The sequence below is a fragment of the Canis lupus genome, chromosome 27 (genome assembly GCF_003254725.2).
Source record: "Canis lupus dingo isolate Sandy chromosome 27, ASM325472v2, whole genome shotgun sequence".
Taxonomy (NCBI): Eukaryota; Metazoa; Chordata; class Mammalia; order Carnivora; family Canidae; genus Canis; species Canis lupus.
This window is the reverse complement of record NC_064269.1, coordinates 8,606,080-8,628,394: the sequence shown is the minus strand read 5'-3', so window position 1 is coordinate 8,628,394 and position 22,315 is coordinate 8,606,080. Positions and strand designations below refer to the sequence as shown.

At 36.4% G+C, this 22,315-nt stretch overlaps 1 long non-coding RNA gene across 1 annotated transcript; it reads right to left on the bottom strand.

The window, feature by feature from the left end:
- Positions 1-899: 899 nt before the first annotated feature.
- LOC118352533 (uncharacterized) lies at positions 900-22,038 on the bottom strand. The gene is made up of 3 exons (XR_004809768.2): positions 21,269-22,038; positions 2,675-21,121; positions 900-2,469 (listed from the first exon to the last, which is right to left on the bottom strand). It is a non-coding gene; the product is annotated as an uncharacterized LOC118352533 (long non-coding RNA).
- Between the last annotated feature and the right edge of the window lie 277 nt (positions 22,039-22,315).

The window sequence follows — 22,315 nt, the reverse complement described above, 5'->3', positions numbered from 1 at the left end:
TGGGTGTCAAAAGGGGCTACCAACCTGGGATCATTTTAATTTCTTGGCCCTGTGCATAAGGAATGTATACATCTCAATCCAGACCCATGTGATAATAGTTTATACATTCTATTATTTTGTTTTGTTTTCCTCTTGAAGCTATGGTGATGATATATAGGTTTTGTTTTTGTTTTTTTATTTTGCCTATGTTACTGCAGGGGATTTTCTTCACTCATCCATTCACTGAGACTATAGCCTCTTCACATGTCTCAATTTTATTCAGTAAGCATTAGGGGGTGTGTCTCAGAATTACTTCTCTCAACTTGTATGGGCCTTGGGACCTAGTTTTTTGGGTCCTGAATGCTATATAATATAAAAGATGCTAGGTTCTCAATCTTGGCATGTAACCCCAAAGTATCCATAATTCCTCATTTAATCACCTTTGATTTCAGCGTGGTGCTTTGTTTTTGTTGGGGAAGGGTGAGAATCTTGAGGATTTTCCGTACTTTCTTGCAAGGTATACAACACATTTAAAAATGTTTGTTTATTGTACTTTATCCAGTGTCTAAGTGTTTAGCTGTTGAGAGCGCCTTTTCAAAAATATCCGGATTGCTATGCTGCCAGAGGATTAAGTCATAAACAGTTTGATTTTCAAAACTTTTTTTGTTAAAAAATTAAAAAATCAGACTTCTTATCAAGCGCAAAGCCATTACTATTAGTGATTTGTAAATCGGAAAGATAACAATAATGGTAAATAATGCATGTTGTTTCATCTCCCTAAGAATAAGGTAATATTATGTATAAGCTACAGATGGAAGATGTGAGACTTAGATAACTCAGAAACTTTCTTAAAGTCACATAATAAATGGCAGGGATAAGTTTGTCTGATAAACCTTTGTGTGCTCTCCCCACCCCCTGCCCCGCCCCTGGACTGCCTCTTTATTCAAGCTCTGCAATCACAGAAGATAAAGCCATTTGAAAAATGTTACGAGCTATATTTTGTTTTAATGTGCAAACTGATCAGAGATCAACTTTGCAGTAAGCAACCTTCATCTCTTTACGATGTATCAAAAATTTGGCCAAAATCTGACAGTTTCTACAAAACTTATCATGGATCAAAGAAAGAGACAAAAATGGGAAACATCAAACAGTCAAGTTGAAAAGAGATCTTTTCAGTCATTTAAGAATATCAGATAAGTTCTAGAAGCAATATATTTGTTTTGTGCTTTATTCGCTGCCTTATCTCAAAAAGAACTTAAGATAGCTGATGAGAATGCATAACATTCAAGATATAAATTAGAAATAGGTGAGGGAAAAAGAAACCAGAAGAAAAAAAAGGGAAAACAGAGAAGATTAAAATAAAAAATGTATACCACTGAGCTCATCATGAGACAGCTGGCAAATCTGGCTTTCTCAGGCCAACTTAAAAAGGGCTACCTGAGTAGTTATGAGTCACCATGTATATATAATAAAAACAATCTCATTGTTCAGAAGCACAGATATGACTGATCCCTATGAACAGGATCAAAAGTTTCTCACAAAGCACCTCAGAAACAGGACATTGTATAATGAGAAGAACAACATCCTGACCACATAACTGTGCAATTTTTTGAGTGAAGGGAACTATTAGACATTATGCTGGGACGACAGGTATAAATGAAGACTGTCCCTCCAAAATAAAAATGTACACTTACCCTACATATTTTGTGAAGATATTTTATTATTGCCTCCCTCAGTGCAAACCAGTGAGTGCACACAAACAGCAATTTAGTAAAAGCAACTGTATTTGAGTTTAACGTAACCTGATTGGCCCTAACTTTCAGCTGATCTAGTTACATGGTAGACTTCAGGGCACAGTGGAGCAGGAGTAACATACTTAAATGGGCTCAGTGGCAAGGGAATGAACCTAAGACTGTCAAGTAGCCAGGTATGGGATAAGAGGAAATGGTTAGTGGAAAAAAAATTTTTTAAACAATACTTTGAAAAACAAAATCAACCTACAGTTGAATCTGGTTTCCAACCCAGTGACTGACAGTTGGGAATAATGACATATCCATATAATATGGTTATTTGATGTCTTGCCATCTGCATTCAATATTCAATAGACATTTTTAAACATTAACCAGGCCTTCACTTTTCAACTCATTCTTGCTTGTGTCTATCACTTTGTTGAAAATATATTTAGGAGGGTTTCTAATTAAATTTGAACAAAAATTTCTGAGTTAATGCTTGGCTTTTATAAGTAGCATGTTCTTTTGAACGGTAATCATTACTGCCTCAAGATTTCCTCTGACCCTGGCTTCTGAAGAAATGCATTTTCTTGGCCTTTCAGTTTGAAGGACCAGTTTAAAAATAGTCCATCCAAATACAGGCTACATTAGTAAAAGTAGAAGATTCCAAACCAGGGAACTAACACTTAAAGGGGGATTGTGGTCTTACCTTAACACTGCGCTGGTCAGATCCCATAGCTCATTGTGGGTGTCTCCATTCCTAAAGTGAGACATTGACAAAGCATGGAGCCCCAGATGGCAATGCCAATTGTCCACTATTTCTAGGTTTCTTCTCCTTTCAAGGGACATTTTCAAGTTTTTGTACTTCAATTCCACCCCCACTACCTTCATCAACTCTCAGAAGATGACCTGGCTTCAGAGACATCATCAAACAATTCAAGTCTGCTCCCCCACTTTAGATGTACCTGTGTTCACATAGCTCTGGTTTGTGGCAGAGGTATCCATTCGCCTGTTCAAGACACATTAATCCACAGGATGTCACCTCTTCTGCCTTCTTAAGAATTTTTTATTATTTATTTACACCCTATTCTGTATCTTCAACTCTCCCTTTCTCCAGGCTTTTTCCTATGGACACAGAAAGGAGGTCAAGTCTCCATGATCTTTAAATAAACCAGACTTGCTCTTTGTCCTCTAGAGTTTCTACACTATCTCTCTGCTCTTCACGACTTTTGAAAAGGAGGCCTGCAGGCGATGTCTTCTGCACTCACTTCCTATCAACGCCACAATCTCTGGCAATTTACATTCTGGTCCCTTCACTACTGAAATAACTCTTGCCCAATGACTTCCTAGTTGCTTAATTCAAAGAACACTTTTTTCTTTTCCTCATAGCATTGGTGACTGTTAACTTCTTTTCAACTCAATCCTCTCTTAGTTTCTGGGATAGTGCCGTATCTTGATTTTCCACTAACCTGCCTGGACATTCATTTTCAATCGATTTTATGAGCTGTTTGATAACCCCAAAATGTTGGCCTTCCTCTATCTAGTATATACATGTTGGCTTCAACTAATACCTATTGACAAATCCCAAATCTGCAACCTTAGACCAGTTCTAAACTCCTGATTGGAATATTCAAGTGCTTACCTGTCTTCAAACCCAACATGCTTATAATTGAACTTATCTGTCCCCCCCTCCACTCTTCCTATGTCATTGCCTTTCACTCATTCAAATCAGTCATTTAGAAATTATTTTTGACACCTTCTCTTCCTTTCCTCCTACGTTTGCGTTTAGTTGGTCATCAAATTCTAATTTTTTCTTCAATCAGTCTTCTACTCTCCTACATCGCTGCCCTAATACAGAAAGTTTAATTGTGCAGCATGCTTTCAATAGTTCCCATTATCTTCATGACACAGTTTTAATTAGCATGGCATCCAAAGCCATTCATATTGTAGCTTTCCTAAAAGTAGCAAGTACCCAAAATGTATCATTCTCTTTCACCTCTTTACCTATGCTCTTCCTACGCTATTTAGTCCTGCAATACTCAGTTCAGATATCTCCTCCTGCAGGCTGTTTCCCCAGCTTCTCCAGACAAGATTAGGTGTTCCTCTGCTATATTCCTGTAGCATTCTGGGTTTATTACTTCTATTAGGACATTCATATCAACCCTGCAACTGCTAATTTGCTTATTGGGATCCTTCTTTAAGCACACCGATAATAATACCCAACATTTGTTGAAAGCTCTGTACCAGGCTCTCTATTAAGTGCATTGTATGCATTATACATTTAATTCTCACAACAATCCTAAGAAGTAGTTACTAATACTATTTGTGATTCCCAGGGGAGGAAACTGAGCTTACAGGTTAAGCAACTTCCTCAGTCATAAAATTATATCCTTATCTTTTTGAGAGCAAGGATCTGTCCTATTTGTGAAGAAAACTTGTTGACATATGGCACATGGTAGATCCCTAACAGATGTTTATGGGTTGAATAAATGAATGAAGAGCACAGAGGACACAACTGGAACCAGAAAATAAAAATCAAATAGAGGCAGATTTTGGGGCACCTGGGTGGCTTAGTCTGTTAAGTGTCTGCCTTTGGCTCAGGTCATGATCTCTGGGTCCTGGGATCGAGCCCCATGTCGGGCTCTCTGCTCAGCACAGAGCCTGCTTCTCCCTCTGCCTGCTGCTCTGCCTGCTTTGTGCTCTCTCTCCCTCTCAAATAAATTTTTTTAAAATTTAGTATGAATGATTTTGTATTAGCTAAAACTGTCCAACGGAATGACTCACTCAAAAGATAGTTACTTGTGGCACTTAACACACTGAAGAGTATACATTTGCATTTTTTTTCCCCTTGTGAGTAGGGGCTGTATCCTACTCTGTTTTCATTCTTCAGAAGTTAGCCAAGGGCTAGAGATGCTCAGCAGGTGGTCTTTTTTTCCCCCCAGCAGGTGTTTGTTGGATGAACTGGATTGAATTTAAAGGCCCTGCAAACTAAACAAAAATGGGTATTTGTCCTTAATACCATTCATTAAAAGTTTAACTCCCATGGTTCTTGATTTCTTCCCATTATTCTGCCTTTTCTAGAAAGAAACAACTTTGAGAAGACAAAATAGGGAAAGAGTTTAGAGACTTCATTTGTTGTTTGTAAAATTCCACCAGACTGTAAGCCCTGAGGGGACAGGGAATAATGCATCTCTTTTATCACATTATATCCTTAGTCTTGCACATAAGAGTTGTTCAATAAATATTTCTTGGATGAAACACATGTGCATGCGTAAACACACGCACACACATACCGCAATGGTGTGCTCTTTACTCCTAGAAGGGTCCCCTCATGGAACCATATGCCCTATAAGGAATTCCTGCATATTTTCCTGTGGGAAATTTGAACCAGATCAGGAACTACCTGGAAAAGTAGTTAAATTACGTACTTTGGATCCCCAAAAAAGAGAAATGGAGAAAAGAAATGCACTGAATCACAACTGTCATTCCCAAACCTGACGCAAGACTCATAGTAGTAAAAATCTCCCTCAAAGACCCACAGACAGTGGAAAAAACAGTAGCTGTATGACCTGAGGCCCCTACCAAATTTTAGATAATTTGATTTTCATTTATTGATTCTAAATATTGAAATGAGAGCCTACACTTCAACCACTGATAGTTAGATCTGGAATTCACTTATTATACACTATCCTAGGCACTGAGGATACAGTTGTAAAAAGAGAGAGAGAAACTTTTAACCTCAGGGAGTTTACATTCTAATGCAGCCAGTATGGGTGTAGGAGACAAATGATAACAAGATATTGTAGATAGTGTTGTCCAAAAAAAAGGTAGCATGAACCCAGGAAATGGCAAAATTCATGAGACAGCACTATAGTTACTATATCTTGAAGTGCTGGACTCTGGTCATTGGACCTTGGAGTAACTGTTGACAGTAATTCCTTAGCACTTTAAAGATTCATTCCTTTCTCAATGTCCTATTATCTCAATTCCCCATATATGTTGTTACCAACTGGTACCACTTCCTCACTGGCTTCCAGCTTTCTTCTCTACTCTGTGTATATAAATTTATTGAATATAATTTTCTCTTAGGTATCGTATCAATTATTAAAAAAAAAAAACTTTAACAAATCTATGAAGATGCATATGCCAATTTTATCACCTATTTTCTCTCCTGCCTTTATCTCTCTCAAGTCTATGGGCAAACTCTTCTTTTTCTTTCCCTCTCCACTCCTTCAAAAAAACCAAAATAATCTTTTTCCATGTATACTAAGTAGTCTTCATCTCATTTAAAATATTTTTTTCCCTCCATAAAACTTTTCCTAACCTAGTATAAATAATATTAAACATGGCAAATTAGCGTTTTTACAATTAAAGACAAGATTTTATTATTTTTTTTAAAGATTTTATGTATTCATGAGAGACAGAGAGGCAGAGACATAGGCAGAGGGAGAAGCAGGCTCCCTATCGGGAGCCCGATGTGGGACTCGATCCCAGGACCCCAGGACCATGACCCGAGTCAAAGGCAGATGATCAATCACTGAGCCACCCAGGTGCCCCAAAGACAAGACTTTAAATTTAGGTCATAGAATAGCCAAATACATAGGAAAGGGTTATAAGTGAATTTTACATGTTTTATATTTAAATTGGTTTACCAATGTTTATATTTCTCTGTAGCTTTGGTGCAAGACCTTGAGAATCAGACTATTTTTTTGAGCTATGTTCCATGCTTTTTAAAAATTTTTAATTTATTTTTGGGCAGCCCCGATGGCTCAGTGGTTTAGTGCCGCCTTCAGCCCAGGGTGTGATCCTGGGGATTTGGTATCAAGTTCCACGTCGGGCTTCCTGCATGGAGCCTGCTTCTCCCTTTGCCTGTGTCTCTGCCTCTCTCTCATGAATAAATAAAATTTAAAAAATTATTTATTTCAGAGAGACAGAGCATGTGTGTAGGAATGGGGAACAGGGAGGAGTAAAGGGAGAGGTAGACCGAATCTCAAGCAGACTCTATGCTGGGCATGGAACCTCAATCTCACGACCCTGAGACCATGACCTGAACTGAAGAGTTCAGAGTCAGATGCTTAACTGACTGAGCCACCAGGCACCCCTATGTCTCATGCTTTTAAACATAGGAATACAAAGACCCTGATTAACCTTTGATGTTTTGACAGGCTTCAGATCCAAATGATAGACATGATTTGTCTGCCATTATAATCAATACACTGGCTCACATACAAACACCCATGATTTTATTTTCTCTAAAAGAACTATGAATAGCAATATCTGCTTTTAAAAACATAGTTCTTAAAGGCTTATCACTCCCAGAGAGTACTTTTCAAAAGTTCAATGAAATTGAATGTTCTTTTTGCCCACTTTACATCTTTCAACCTAAACCTCTTCCCTCCAAAATATACTTTAAGCAGTTATCACTTCAAACTGATATAATATCTTGTACCTCTAGTTCTCGGGCAATTTAATCTACCATATTTAGTAGAAAGTCTTTTCCCTATTTAAAAGAGAAAGGTTGGAAATCTGGAATTCCTCACCCAATATTTCAAAATACACTAGTACTAGAGCTAGTAAGATCCAGAACTTCTATTTTAGTTTTAGACAATTCTTATATATTTAAATATTTATTATTGTTAAAATTATTATGAATTATAATAATTACAAAAGAACGCATTTAAGCTGTAGGGTTTAATCACACTGAAAGAGCTATAAATTTGTTCACTTTAAACAAGGAGCATATGAGGAATATCCAAATGTTTTATAACATTTCCTTTAACTGTAATAAATGACCAGGCTGGAAAAATAATTATTTTATAGTGCTAGGTCTCAGGGAACATTAATCTCATTTCAAGTAAAATCATTTTAACTTTTTAGAGCTGATTCAATCATCTGTGAGTGACTGAATGAAACCTCATACATGAATGTTCCTGGCACAAGTAGGCGCTCTATGTACATGGTTAGATCTGAATCTAGATTCTATTCTTTAAGAGGAGTCATAAGATCCAGGATTTCCTCTGCTCAGATATCCAGATGCTGTAACTGAATCAGGGGGTAGCGAGAGCAAGCTTTCAAACCAATCAACACCCAAAAGTTTTTCTCACCTGCTTATGTCTGGCCCAATTCTAAAATAAGTATACATTTTTACTGAAAATGTTTTTATTGTGAATGACTGCTGGTTGCAGTTAGCTTCTGCAATTCTACCTGGCTCAAGTTCATTTTTGAAAAAAAAAATAGCTGTTAAGACAGACATTTTAATTTAAAGCTATCCCTTAAGCTTACATAAATTCAAAAATAGTTGAGGTCTTCGTTATAATGCTCTAATACTCCAGTTATGGTCATTTGAAGTGAAGTCTTGTCAAAATACTTTTAAGCTAAACAAACACTGAATTTAGAAAATGACATCAAAGAATTTCTATATTTAAAATTCTTTTCCTTTGCTATTTAGGTCTTCTGGGTAATGAGACAGAAAACAGAATGATCTCTTATACATATTTAATGGCACTTATTTAATATTAGTTATCTTTGTACATGTTTTATTTTTGCAAATGTAATATAAAATTCTTGAAGGGAGTATGTAATGGGCACTTAATATTAATTGAATGAATAAATGGACCAAGATCCGATGAGGCTAAAGGAAAGGAGAGATAAGCAGATCTGTGTACCTGTGTGCAGTGGAAAGTACACATTTGTAAAAAGTAATCGGACTATGCTTACATGATGACTGGGTACACGGAAAAATTCACTAATGAAAAAAAACACTTAGGTGACACATAGGCACACATAGACTCACACATTTACATAAACAAATGCAAAGAAAAGTGCTAATAGAATATACATCAAAGCAGTAACAGCGGTTACTGCTAAGGAGAAGGCTGTGATTCTGGGGGCAAAGAGGGCCTTAAGCTACCAATAATATTTTAACTTTTTATGAGAGAAATAGATCTATATTATGCAATTTAAAAATTAATTAGAGAAAAAGGAAAGGGAAGAAAAGACACTGACACAGAATCAAGACATTCTAGGCCTAACTTGCTGTATATCAGGAATAAATATTTAAGTGCTCTTGATCTCCATTTTCTCATTTATAAAGTGTGCAAGTAAGATTAGCTGATCTCTAAGCTCTGTATTTTATGATGAATTGTGAACTATCAATCATTATAAATCATTGTCTGAAACCACCAGATCAAGGAGATATTAAAATCTAAATACCAGCCAAGTTGTTTAGCTTTAAGAATGTAAGAACTAGAAAGCTTTGTTCTACTTTTGTAACAAAGCCTGGTGTATCTGCACAAAGAATCGACAGGCAATTTCAGGTGTTGTACTCTTGAAAGACATGAGAGAGCTGGAGTTAAGTGCATAAAAGGGATATGAGGAGACCCTAGAGGAAAAATGAGCCTCTAAATGAGGAAGAGAAAAAAAATCAGTACTTATGTTTTTGGGAAAGAAAATGCTAGTGAAGTTGTACCTAACATTCTTAAGTATTTTGATGCAAGGGACTTTGTGAAGATGCCTAAAAGGTGTTTGTTTTTAACCAACTATGCCAAGTAATGCATATAACAGATAATCTTACTCATCCTCACATCTCTATGTTGTACTTCATCACCTAAATGAGTGACGAGAAGATGAGATGGTCAAAGATAAGGAATATGAGGGCCAGGGATATCTGTTGCATACCTATTAAATTTTCTTTTTTTTTCGATGTGTGTTTTTAAGCAGTCATTTCAAAGAGGCATGAGCCTATGTCAAAACAGCTACTGAAAAATGTCCTATTTATCGGGAAATGGTAGTGATGAGGTAGTGGCCACAGCGATGTGGAGGCAATAGATGAGTAATTAGTCTGTGTGTGTGAGAGAGAGACAGAGAGACAGAGTGTGTGAGGAAGGGGAATCTGAAGGTGGTATTACTAGAATTGACCCATTCAGAGTATGGATGAGTCTTTGAAATTAGTCCTCGCAATTGTACTTCATGATTTCTCAAATCCATCCACAAGTCTTCCAGTCTCCTGTTATGAGAGTAGTTTAGTAGTCATTCTTTACTGCATCACCTTCTGTTCTAAACCTAAGTCAAAACAACCATTTTTACCAGTTGTGCACAAATAATTGTAAATCAAACATATTTTAAACAGTCAAATCTGTATATCTCTATATAATTATCTATAATCATATAAGTTCCTGCTTGAATGTGATGGAAATGACTGCAGGAAAAGCGAGAGCCTAGGAATTTACATGTCATTGCATATACATACATCTATTATTTATGTGGCAAAAGAAAAATGGCTGGAAACAATAGTCTTGAAAAGTCCAAATTCCATAACATCATAGATACTTCTCCTAGACTGGCCTCAATGAGCCAGAAATAGACTCACCCACAGTGGACTAATCATCATTCCCCAAATGAGCCATAGATTTTCATGCCTTTGAGCCTATCAATAACCATAGCCTTCCTTCTCCACCACCAACTATGAACATTCTTGTAAGATAGACTCAAATACCCCTTATTCTATAAAGTTCTCAGACTTCTCCAGGTGAAGCCAACACCTCCATTGTATTCCTTGATCTACTGTAGTTGAATTATTTCTATGTCCACTCCTTCCTTCTATCACTCATGAACTCTAAAACTGTAAAGCATTTCCTGCACCTTCTTTAAAGTTTCCTGTCTTACCATGTTGCCTGGCTGATAGAGCCTTCCACAAATGTTTGAATGGAGATATAAAAAAAAAAAAAACCAGCAATGAAACATCTGTTTCTAAGGGGCATTAGGGAACTGTCCTGTTATTTACTAGATAAGACAGATTCATTTAAGCTACTCAATGAAAAGGTCTTATTTTAAAAGGCAATCAAGGCAGGAAATCTTGTTTAATTTTCATTAGAAACATTTTTTTTCTTTATCAAATAGCCCATGTTAAAAGTTCTTTCTTACACAGGAAATTTTTACAAGATTCTACCAAAAAAAAAGATGCCTAAATCCTCAAAATTTAACTTTCACAGTACCTAATAAGTGTCCTCTAAAAAGCATCCAATTAAGAAAACCTATGTTTTGCCTGACATTCTAAATGTGTCTATTTTGAAACTGATTTAATGACTAGATAGTAATATTCTTTCCCATTCTCTATTTTTAATTCAAGAACTTATTTTTCTTTTTTCCTATTTGCTCTTGACATTATATTATGGCTGTGGTCTGTAATATTAACCACATTGCCAGCTGAAATCTACAAAACTCTTTGATTACCTTAAAAGCCCGGAAATCTCCAAAAACACCCAGATTTCCCGTTTCTTCAATAAAAACCATTCACTGTAGTGAATGTTGCCTATAAATATGCATCACGTTTTGTAACTGAGATGCTAAAAAATGTCCTCCTTCTAGAATAAGGGCCTATTACAACTAGTATAGCAATGAAGTCTCTTTATTTTGGATTAGGTATACTTAGTACTCTTTAGAACATCCAAAAAACGTCTAAGGGAGCCTCTGGTAAGTGAAGAAGTAAATCTAATGGGAAAACACTGGGAGATCTTTAATGAGGCAATAGGAAATGGATCAGGGGATTCCATGAATTCTGGTAAACTATTTGGACTCCAAAAAGGAAAGGGAACAAAATAGACAAATTGTCTTCTTGGGAGGTAGGAGCAAGGGTAAAGAAGGATATGAGAAAAGTTTCAGATTCTCAGAGGAAAAAATGTTAGGTTGAAATTAAATACAAGTGTGAGTAAATTTTCTGATTTCTGTACTTAGCAATTTTGAAGTGCTCCATGGTTTAAGAACAGATCTATTATTGGTTAGGTCTACATCCTTCAAGAGATAAAAATAACTGGTTACCATCCTAAATATAAAACAATAAAACAGACCATTTAAAGATTTTACTTCTTCCAGGTATGAAGAAAAAAATACACAAAATGTTATTCCAGATTATTAACAAAATGTTATTTTTAAATGTTATTCTATATAATTAACTACAGCAAATCAGAAGTTTAATTAGGATAGACTTTAAAAATAGACTTTAAGGGAGGCAGGTGGGGAGACGGGGTGACTGGGTGTTGGGCACTGAGGAGGGCACTTGATGGGATGAGCACTGGGTGTTATCTATATGTTGGCAAATTGAATTTAAATAAATATAAATAAAAATGGGCTTTCAAGAGTTATTAGATCTATATTGACTTGTTCAATTAATGTATACTCAGCATATTATATTGATTTTACGCAATATGGGTTACAAAGAATAAAGAGCGGTCCTTGTTCTCAAGAAGCTCACACTCAAGCACAGAATAGCACCTTTTGTTTTTGACATTTGTGTTCAATTTTTAACAACGTTAAGACCGCTTTTCAGTATTTTTGATAGAACATCAACTGTATCAGGCCAGGTATATTTGGAAAATAGGAAATACCCAGAGGATAACATAGGAGGATCTGAAATGCCCTGAGAAGTCGTATAGAAAAGAATTTTAACTTTAACTTGGTACTTTCCAAAATTATGTAACTGCATTTTTTTTCTTCTTTCTAATACCTATAAACAGATCATGGCACACTCTGAAAAATGCTGATTTGGGTACAGATTTTAAAAATTGTATTCCTAAATATTTCCTACGGTACTGAGAACACAAACTTAACATTTTTCACATTTTGAGAAAATACGCAAAAAATAGATCCTCTGTTTGCAAATTCTTGGGAATTATAAAAATAATTTGATGGATGGGTCAAGGGCTAGAAAGAGAGTAAGAAGTAACTTTCTGAAACCAAGGAAAACAATAACTATAAATAATGTTTTATAAAGACTAAAAATAGTCACAAAGTTTTAACAGGTGATTTAAATATATAAGCCTTTTAGTAAAAACTACCTTATGTGACTATACTGTTTAGACTCTTTCAGATAAACATATCTTAATCTGCAATAAACTTTACTTATGTTCTTACTTCATGCAGAGGCAAGACATTACATGCTCCATATTCCATTTGTTAACATTCACTATCTGTTTTCTGAATTTTAAGTTTGTACCTGCTCTTCTCTCTGGATACTAATGGAATTCTAGTATTTAGGCACTTCTGGTTGATGGTTTGAAAAAAAAAAAATTAGGAAGCTTAAATGAGGAAATCATGTAGTCTCTTTCTCGTGGCTGCAGAAAAGCAGATAAAATTCTATATGATAAAAGCGCCTTTGCAAACATGACTTTTAAAAAAAAGTAGTTCTGTTAGACACTGGAGACTTCAGTGTTGCTATATCTTGTGAATATAATTTTTATAAGCTGTAATTCTGATTGTCTCAGTAATTTGTGGCTTTGTTAATAATACCTAAAGTAACATTTTGATTTCTGAAAGATTTTTTTTTTTTTGGCAAATGTGAGAACAGAATCAGTGGCACATCCCTTGCAAATATATATGTTACCAAATATATGGTCACACACATATCTCCAATTATGTATATCTTATTTAAAGACAGAGTTTTCACCAACTCATCTTGCTTAAATAAATAATATGACCAAAACAGACACTTAAGTATAATTATTGAAGAGGGAACTAATAGCTCAGAAAAAAACATAAATTGGTCTCTGCATATGCAGTTTGTTTTCAGCACAAAGTAGTAAAAATGTTTCCTTCCTCCATATTCTTCCTGCTTGGCAGAAGATGCGGTTTTTACTTTTACCTGAGTATACTCCTTCTCAAACATTAACAACTGATAGATTCTCCTGAAGCTTTTGGATAGTTCTTTTAGATAATTTTAATAACAATTAAGGTTCCTGACTTTTGGAGGAACTAAACTATCTAGGCGTCCTTATAGTCTTGAGTTGTGGCTATTACTAAACTAAGGCTGTGATGACCTCTTGTTCACAGGCATCGTTGCTCTTATCTTTATTAACCAACTGGTTTCCTCTGCTAACTCATTCAGATGTTACGGTTTTGCAAGATGAGGCTGCAAACTAAATAAAACCATCCCTTTAAGGAGTCCCCTGCAAATATTCAGGTTAATATCATGTGTATTGTTCACAAGAATATGTTTCAGTGATTATGTGTACCTTTGCAGGATAGGTAGAAACACACTTATATGCAAGAGCTGACATAATGACTGTTGGCAAGTCTGTTGCTAAAGCCCAGCAGTGTCATTCTGTCTAGTAATAATCAGGAAATATACTTTTTCTAATAGAGTGTAAAAGAAACTTATAAAACAATCAAAGTGGCCAGGTATACTAGCCATTTTTAAGAAGTCCTCAGCAACCAGATTAGATTTCTTTTTTAAACTCATAAAATCAAACAAAACAAAACACCTCATAAAATCTTAATAGCCTATGAGATTTCCAGGTACTTACCACCTTATCTCCTTCTAGGTTCCTTAGTGGAAGATGTAACCCGAACCTCACCTAAGGGAGCCTTTTAAAATATTCCTATTTGTCAGGTTCAAAGTCTCCTGTCTTGGATCTATGTTTTAAGAAGATCATTATGTCACCCATCAAAAGATTTCTTATTAATTTTTAGTTTCCTAAAGATACAATGTATAGAAGAAAGTTTCTTGAATGCTTCCTACTTAAGGCACTGGACTAGTAGCAGCAGCTTACAGGTAACTCCTGGTAGTGCTAGGTCTATCTATCTAGATAGCCTTCTATCCTAACCCTGCTCTCTTCTGGTCAGGAAAATTCAACTTCGGATGTCAGACAATTCTAAAAAAACCTTCCAGACCTGTTTCAAGAGAATTCATCATGAAATAACTAAAATCTCCGGAAGATAGCACTAACTTGCCGACAGGCAATGTCAATAGCAAAGTTTTGCCTCTGACTTCATTTGATGGGTCTTAACTAGATTATAACTTGTCCCCCTGAAGTATAGCCCAACCTTTGCTTTCATGCTTTGAGGTTTGGTCTTGGACACTTCTGAACTGAGTCCAAACACTATATAACTTTTCAGTAAAATTTACTGTTCTGAAAATCTTTCCATCTATTTAATCATTTTTCTTCTTGGAAAATAAATTCTTACTTGAGACCCGGCAGGCAACACAGAGAATCCAGGATCACTAATCTTTCATCAAAAACTGCCAAATGACCACCACTAGAACAATAAGTGGATGACACCTAGCAAACACTGTGAGGGTGGCAACTTGCTGTACCACCCTTTTTGAGCTTTGTGGTTTATTGAATCTCAATTAAAGGCAAGGAGGGTTTCTTATCAAAGACTGAATAAAACGAACTTTTCTAAAAATAATAGACCTGTACCTAGTTATTGCTCTTATATTTTTGGCTGTAGAAACTCAAAAGATACAGTAACAATACATTCCTTAAATGTTGGGTTTGTTCTCAAATAACCAAAACATTAAGGGAGAAACTCTTACACTACCACCATCTTCTACCTGAATAATGTGTGCAAATGTTTGAATACCTAGAAGTAAAAGCCTCCTTTAAAGTTCAGAATATGGCACTCTTTTATCATGATAAAATTTGTGGGAAAATATGGAGGTACCTGCCTTACATTAAGCAACTGATGTCCCTTAATTCTTATACAGCTTATTCTGGACTATTTTTAAAAAAATGCTACATGTTATGGTGAACACAGCATAATATATAAATTCATCAAATCACTACTAAGTTGTACAGCTGAAACTATGTGTCTAGTACACTTATTTTAAAAAAAGCAGTCTCATGAAAAGAAATTAAATCTAAACATGTTGTTCAAATATGCTGTTGTTCTTTATAAATAAATAAGCAAGCAAGTATGCGACCTGTCATTTTGACCCTGAGTGAAACCTCCAGCTTTATTTTACTTTGTAAAGATTTTATTTGAGAGCGTATACACACATGAGCGGTTGGGGGCGGGGGGCGGGGGGAGAGAAGAGGGAAGAGAGACAGACTTCACGCTGAGCGTGGAGCCCAATGTGGGGCTCAATCCCACAACCCTGAGATCATGACTCGAGCCGAAATCAAGAGTCAGACATTTAATCAACTGAACCACCCAGGCACCCCAAAACCACCAGCTTTAAATTGTGACTTTAAAGAAAAGAGCATGATACTTTTAAAGATATGTATTTCATTTGTCAAACTCATGCACACTCATGGTCATACACATTTGGCCTGGCTTTGTATCTTCCAACATTTCCCAGTGGGAAATATTCACATCTGTGAAGCACAATGGTTTAAGGAAATAGCATTCCAAGTGAGGTTATACACAATCTCAGAAAGATAACAAATTATTAAGATAAGAGAGCAATAAGACTGCTTCTCTAAATCTGCTCAGAGGATGGCCATTGTACTAGGTCCTACAGAATGACTTGGCTCAGATTTTACCTTCACCAGCAAAGAAAGGATGTATGTTCATTGGCAAGGAATGATGTCACAACATTCCTGGCAATTCAAGCTATGTCAGAGAGAATTTGCCAATCTGTACCAGATTGAGAACTATTTACATGGGCTGTTAGCCTTTTATAGGGCCTTTAGCAGTTACAAAAATTGTACAAGGTATTGCAATAAGGTTAAAACTGTTAGTCCATATGTAGCAGTGACATTTATAAATATGTTATAGAAGTTGTAGTCTTAAAAGACTCATTTCAAATGTTATACCTGGTTAATAAACAAGTAGCGCACATTGGCAAAGAAAATCTAAGAATAAGTGATAAGGGGATTCCTATAGATTCTAATTTAAGATAAAGTATTGCCTAAGAAGCCCCACACCTCATTTTTGAGCTCAGTTTTCCCTAAAGTAAGGTCTTTTAGCTTATTCTACCATAATTCTATTTTTATTTTGCTTATTTTCTGTCACTTTCACTAATCAATGACTTCTGTTTAAACTTTTATATACTACTCTTTAAATAATAAATGATTCAGATAAATTTATGGTTTTATGCATATTTGCTTAGCAACTAACTATGACTCTGGAAATTGGATTTTATTAGCAAGACAGAAGGAGTGTTTAGTAGAAAAAAAAAAAAAAGCACTGATTTGTGAGCCAGGAGGCACACTGTAAAATGTTTACCTTTTAAGAATGAGCTCAATGTGTAACATAAATCAAGTGCATCAGCCTAATTATTGGAGTCTGAGTAAAGCACATGTTTTCTCTCAAATATGCCCTTTCCCTTTGGTTCAGTAGGGAGTGGGCCAAAATCATACTGTTAATGTAGATATAAAACATGATGAGATGGTACCCTTCCCCCACCCTCACAGATGATGCAGGGAATTCGATTTAAATAACAAGAATTATGCATATAAAGATCTATAAACAAAAAAGGGCAGAGAAATAATATATTTCTAATATCCATTGAACAATTCAGAATATGCTACTCAAGTAGTTTAGCATTTTTAAAAAAGGTTGTGATGAACTGCAGTCAGACTAGTATCCTTGAAGTTCCAATTATCATACACTGAGCCCACAGATAAGCTGCAAGAACCTGCTGTGAGATAAAGTACCCCTGTTGACAGATCTCTACAAAAGCAAGGTCTGGGCCTACTCCTAGGCACATTCCTCAGAAACTGCGGCAAAGAGGAATAGACCAAGTAAGCACAGTGGAGAACAGGAAGATTATTGCAGTGTGACCTGGCCAGGCCATTATAAACATTCTGATCAATGTCACCCAGGAACACAAAGCACACACTCCTATGCGTGCAATTATAATAAATGCATATATATCCTTAGACATTCCCTATTAGTTAGTTGAAGAATTATATTTGAGGCCCATTTTGAATTGACTTAATTTCTTATCTATAAATTTTCAGTAGAGGATGTTCATTGGCAAGGAATGAAGAAAGGTGGTTAAGTGCATTTAATTACACGTCATTTAAAAATCTAGTTTTTTTAGAAACATTTGCTTGTTTGCTGTAATTTTTTTTTTAAAGTAGGCTCTACACCTAGCGTGAAGCCCAATGTAGAGCAGAACTCATGACCCTGAGCCTAGATCAAGAGTCAGACATTCAACCTCCTGAGCCAACTCAAGCACCCCTCATTTGCTCTAATTTTTATAATTTGATGAACTATAATGGTATTCCTTAACTAATGTTTCAAAATGGCTTTCCCTTGAGGCTCCCACACAAAATAAAAAGCAGTGCCTGAGGTGATCCTCTAAACTGATTACTTGTCCTTAGCAAATATAAGTTTAGCTTTTTGGGATCACAGGGCCCTTTAAGATGCCCAAGCCTGCTGAGACCCTTTCCCTAGAAGAACTGAATAAACACATTGTTTCACTGGGTTAGTGGACTCTCTGAACACCATATATAGACCACAAGTTAACTCTCTCTTACCTGGTTTAGGAATATACTAAGAGTAATATTCCAAGTTTCTTTAAAAACTATCATTGAGAACAAGGATAAGGTAGGGAGGAGAGTATCTATAGTGAGCACAAGCCCATGCAGAGTGGTGCAGTCTGATATCATTACTATTTTTGGTGGCCCCAACTTTAATGGGGTAGAAAAACTATTGAGGTTTGCAAATGACATGTCAAAGACGGATTTAATTCAGTGGGAAGAGAGCAAATTCCTGCATTTCCTAAAGAGTGGGAAGCTTCTTCTCAGTTTCCAAAAGAAGAGGACATCATTTAACCCCCAGTTAACCGCGAGGCAATCTATCTTTCAATGTACTTAAAATTACTAGATGTTAGAACAGGACCTACACTTATACTTATTTAGGCTATCAATAATGACTGATGGCTAACTGCTTAATACAACTATTATTAATAAGAAGGAAATTTGGTTATAAGATATAGTACAACACTCTTAAAATTTTCATCTTTGTTTAAAGTACCTGCAAGCATTGTAGTTACCCCTAAAATAGTAAGTCAGTTATTTTATACCCCCAAAGAACAGATTATAAGTATTTCTCAAGTGCATTATCACAGATTATTCTAGACTATTTTTATTTTTTTAGACTATTTTTAAATTCTATATACTAGAATTTATACTGGCCTTGGTTGACTTGCAATTTTGAAATGTAGTTGGTGGCATATTTTCAGAGAAAAAAAACTAAATAAACTATTAAGTCACTACTACTCTGATTCATATAGCTACAAAAGAAAACCTGCATATATATTTATGAAACCTAATTATTACATAGTTTTGCATTTTGGCTTAATTCCTATTTTATTGTTTCACCAACAAGACTGCCAACTCTTTAAGCTTTACAGCTAGTCAAGAATTAAATCTGCATTAAATACTGAATTAATGTGTCTTTGGAGTTTAATTTTTTTAAATTAATAGCAAAGTGCAATGTCAGAAGAGTCAATGTACCAAAAAATTGAAACAGAAAATCAAATTTCATTAAAACAATTCCTGTTCGTTTGCTCAGTAGTATATTTTTTACACTCCTTTGCTTTTCCCATAATTAAAAAGTTAATTACTGGAATCATATTTTTTGTGGATCTGAGTTTTCAAAGAATGTAATTTAAATGCTGTTTTTAATATTTTTACAGCACTTGGAGTAACACCAATCTTACATTGATCCTAACAGTAACGTAATGCTATTTGTACCTAATTATATCTAAATGTCTCTATTCTAACTAGAATTTTGAATTTAACTCTATGCTAAATATCCTGCTTAAGTATTAAAAATTAAGAACCCTATGGTCTGAATAGTTCATTATAATCTTTTAAAGCTAGCAGTTAAGAAAAATGTAGTACTAGAGTATTCTAATTTCCTAGAGGCTCAAGTCAATTTCCCAATTCCTCCCTCCTACCTTTTGCCCAAAATAGGCAATCAATAAAAATTTATTCAGTGATCTGCATTGGTAAAAATAAGTATTTATGTTTATGCTCTTATAGTTTTCACAAGTGATTAAATGCTATAAAAAACCAAGTGTTAAGCTACTATAAACTGTGACACTTTATAAAGAGCACAGGATATTTGGGGCCTACTGTTCTTTTCAGTGATCAAATTAGATAAAATGAATAATGCACAAATGTAGCACCTTAAACCCATAAAAATCTTAAAAATTCAAGATTAGGTAACTGACCTAAACAATTAATGAGAACAACTCCCTGTCAAAAGCACAGTCAGGGATGTCTCTCAAAAGAACACTGTAATTGGCTAAAAGATGATTTCTTAAGTCTTATTAAAAAGTCTTCATTGGCTGAAAATTATCTTTTTTTAAAAACAAATTCCACTAGATTATGCACAAAGCATAGCCTTTAATATCTATTGAAAAGAAACTATAACAAAGAAATTCCCCGAAATTTATCAGATTCTTAGGGACAAATCACTCCAATCTCGGTTAGTTGCAGATTCAGAACATCTAACTTTACAAGTGCCTTAATCTGCATTAGAATAAACTATGTCCTCACTTTTTTAAAAAAGCTTAGTTACTACTATTCCCAGAGTCACTATCTGAGGAAAAAGGCCTTATCTGTGATATTATATTGTAATCAAAGGCTGAAATAAGACAAATTACATAGAAAAGTACAGCAGGAGACACAGGCAAGAGCAGCAAGAGGTGAAAGCATTCTCTTCTTAACAACAATACCTTTCTTAAGATCATTAAAGAAATAAAAATGAAAATTCAATACCCAGTTTAACCAGTTCTTTTAAACCGTTGAGTAACTTAATATCCAAAAATTTCTCCAGTAAATCCCTGTACCAATTCCTCAATTAAGTCTGTTCCAGTTGTTGTAATTTTATAACCTGACATGCTTGATTTGAAATTTGGTTTATTTTTTTTTTTTTAAGTTTACTGAGGGGCTTTTAAACATCACTATTTCTTGACTAAATAATATTAAAACTGACCATAAGACTCAGAGATGCACATTGAATAACAGAAACCTCCAATTATGATGTTCTGGCTTTGCAGTTACTATTAAAAACCACACTTACTTTTCCATTTTTTTTTTTTTCCACATCAAAAGGTCTTGTCAATATTTCTCACCAGAACAGTAAACTACACAAACTGAATTTCAGCAATTTCCATGGTCACTGGTAATTTTTATAGGAATGATTTCTATTAATGCTTGAAAACGATGAAGTACATTTTATTTATATCACCAAACTAGAGAACGTTGTCAGACTGTTGGCACTTGTGGGACATGGTTTTCCAGGATCCACAGGCTCTATGCTGCCCACTATAGGAAATGCAGTACGGTTCGAAGGGACGTAATACTACCCGCCAGGGTTACTCGTAGTGCATGCATGCAGTCCCACAAAAAAAACATTCCCTGGGCCTCTTGGGTTCTAAGATGCGGTATTCTTGCAAGAGATACAGACTGATTTCGTGGTAACTACATTTATTAAATAAAAAGAACATCAGCAGGAACAGACAGTGCCAGAAGCTGTATCTTGGTGATCCACACGCCAGGAGTAGCAAGTGGGTGCGGCAGAGCCTGGGGCATGGAACCTGGTGATGGGGGCACAGCCTGCAGGAAAACGCAGTTCTGCCCTCGAGAGTAAATACGAGGGTCAAACTCAACATAAATAAAACACTTCGACAAAACAAAACAAAACACTCACGGAAATACAAATGACCGCTGCAGCTGTAAAAAAAAAAAAAAAAAAAAAAAAAAAAAAATTTGCAATAAATTCCCAAAACACTTAAGTTTCATCAGCTGTATCTCCTCTTCTTTTAAAACCTATGCACTCCTCTTAAAGCAAATACCCTTAAGAGCTTACTCTTGCCTTACATTTTTCTAGTTCTGGAGAAGTTGTAGTAATCCGTCCCTCAAATTTTATGTTTTTTTCTTTTTTTCTTCTCCGACTAGAGCATATCCAAAGTGTCATGAATTTAAATTCTATTCATTTAGATATACTTCAGGACTCCATTTTGAAGAGGACAGCTTCTCTTCAGAAAAGGCTTTTTGTTTTGTTTTTTCCAGAGTCAACTCTCCAGTGACAGATCACATCTTTCTTCTTTTTTTTTTTTTTTTTCTTTTCCTAAAGGGCATTAAAACGTTAGTATCACCTTCCAGGTCTTTACCCTTAGAAATTAGTTCCTAAAAGTAAGACACACTATTGCACAGGCATGTGTGTGTACGCACAAACACAGACTGACAGACAGCAAACTGTGGCTTCCAAGTGGCAACCTCCCCCTGAAAAATAAAAAATAAAAAAATCTAAAAAAATGAAAAATGAAAAAAAAAAAAAAAAAAAGAAAGAAAAAGGTCATCCTTCCACTCCGCGCTTCCCTACGAAAGAAGACCAAACAGCTCTGCCCACCGCACACCGGGATACTAGGGAAGATGTCCCAACGCCGGAGAACCGGAGACACTAGGAACGCACAGACCTACATCCCGACCGGCCGAGCTGTATCTCCGCGTCCGCGCCTCGGTTCCCAGGCCGGCCCCCTCAGCAGCGGCCCGGGGCCGGGGCCGGGGCCGGGGCCGGGGCGCGACCGGGGCGCGACCGGCGTCCGGGCCGGGGCTGCGGGCGTCGCCGCCGTCCGACCCCGCGGCTCCCCGGCCCCCGGCCGGCCGCGAGCGCCCCGAGCCCGCGACTCCCACACGGGCGACCGACGCTGCCGCGGGCTCCGGCGTCTCCAAACTACCGGAAAGTCTCGCGGCACGAGTGGCGCGGCTGAGGCGGAGACGGAGGCGGCCGCTGCCGTCGCGCGTCGCCCCGGCCCCGGCCCCGGCCCCTCGCGGCGGGCCGAGCGGCGCAGGCGACGCTCCGGGACGACATGGCGGGACAGGCCGGGCCGCGCCGGAGCTGCCGAGCCGCGGCGGCGGCAAGTG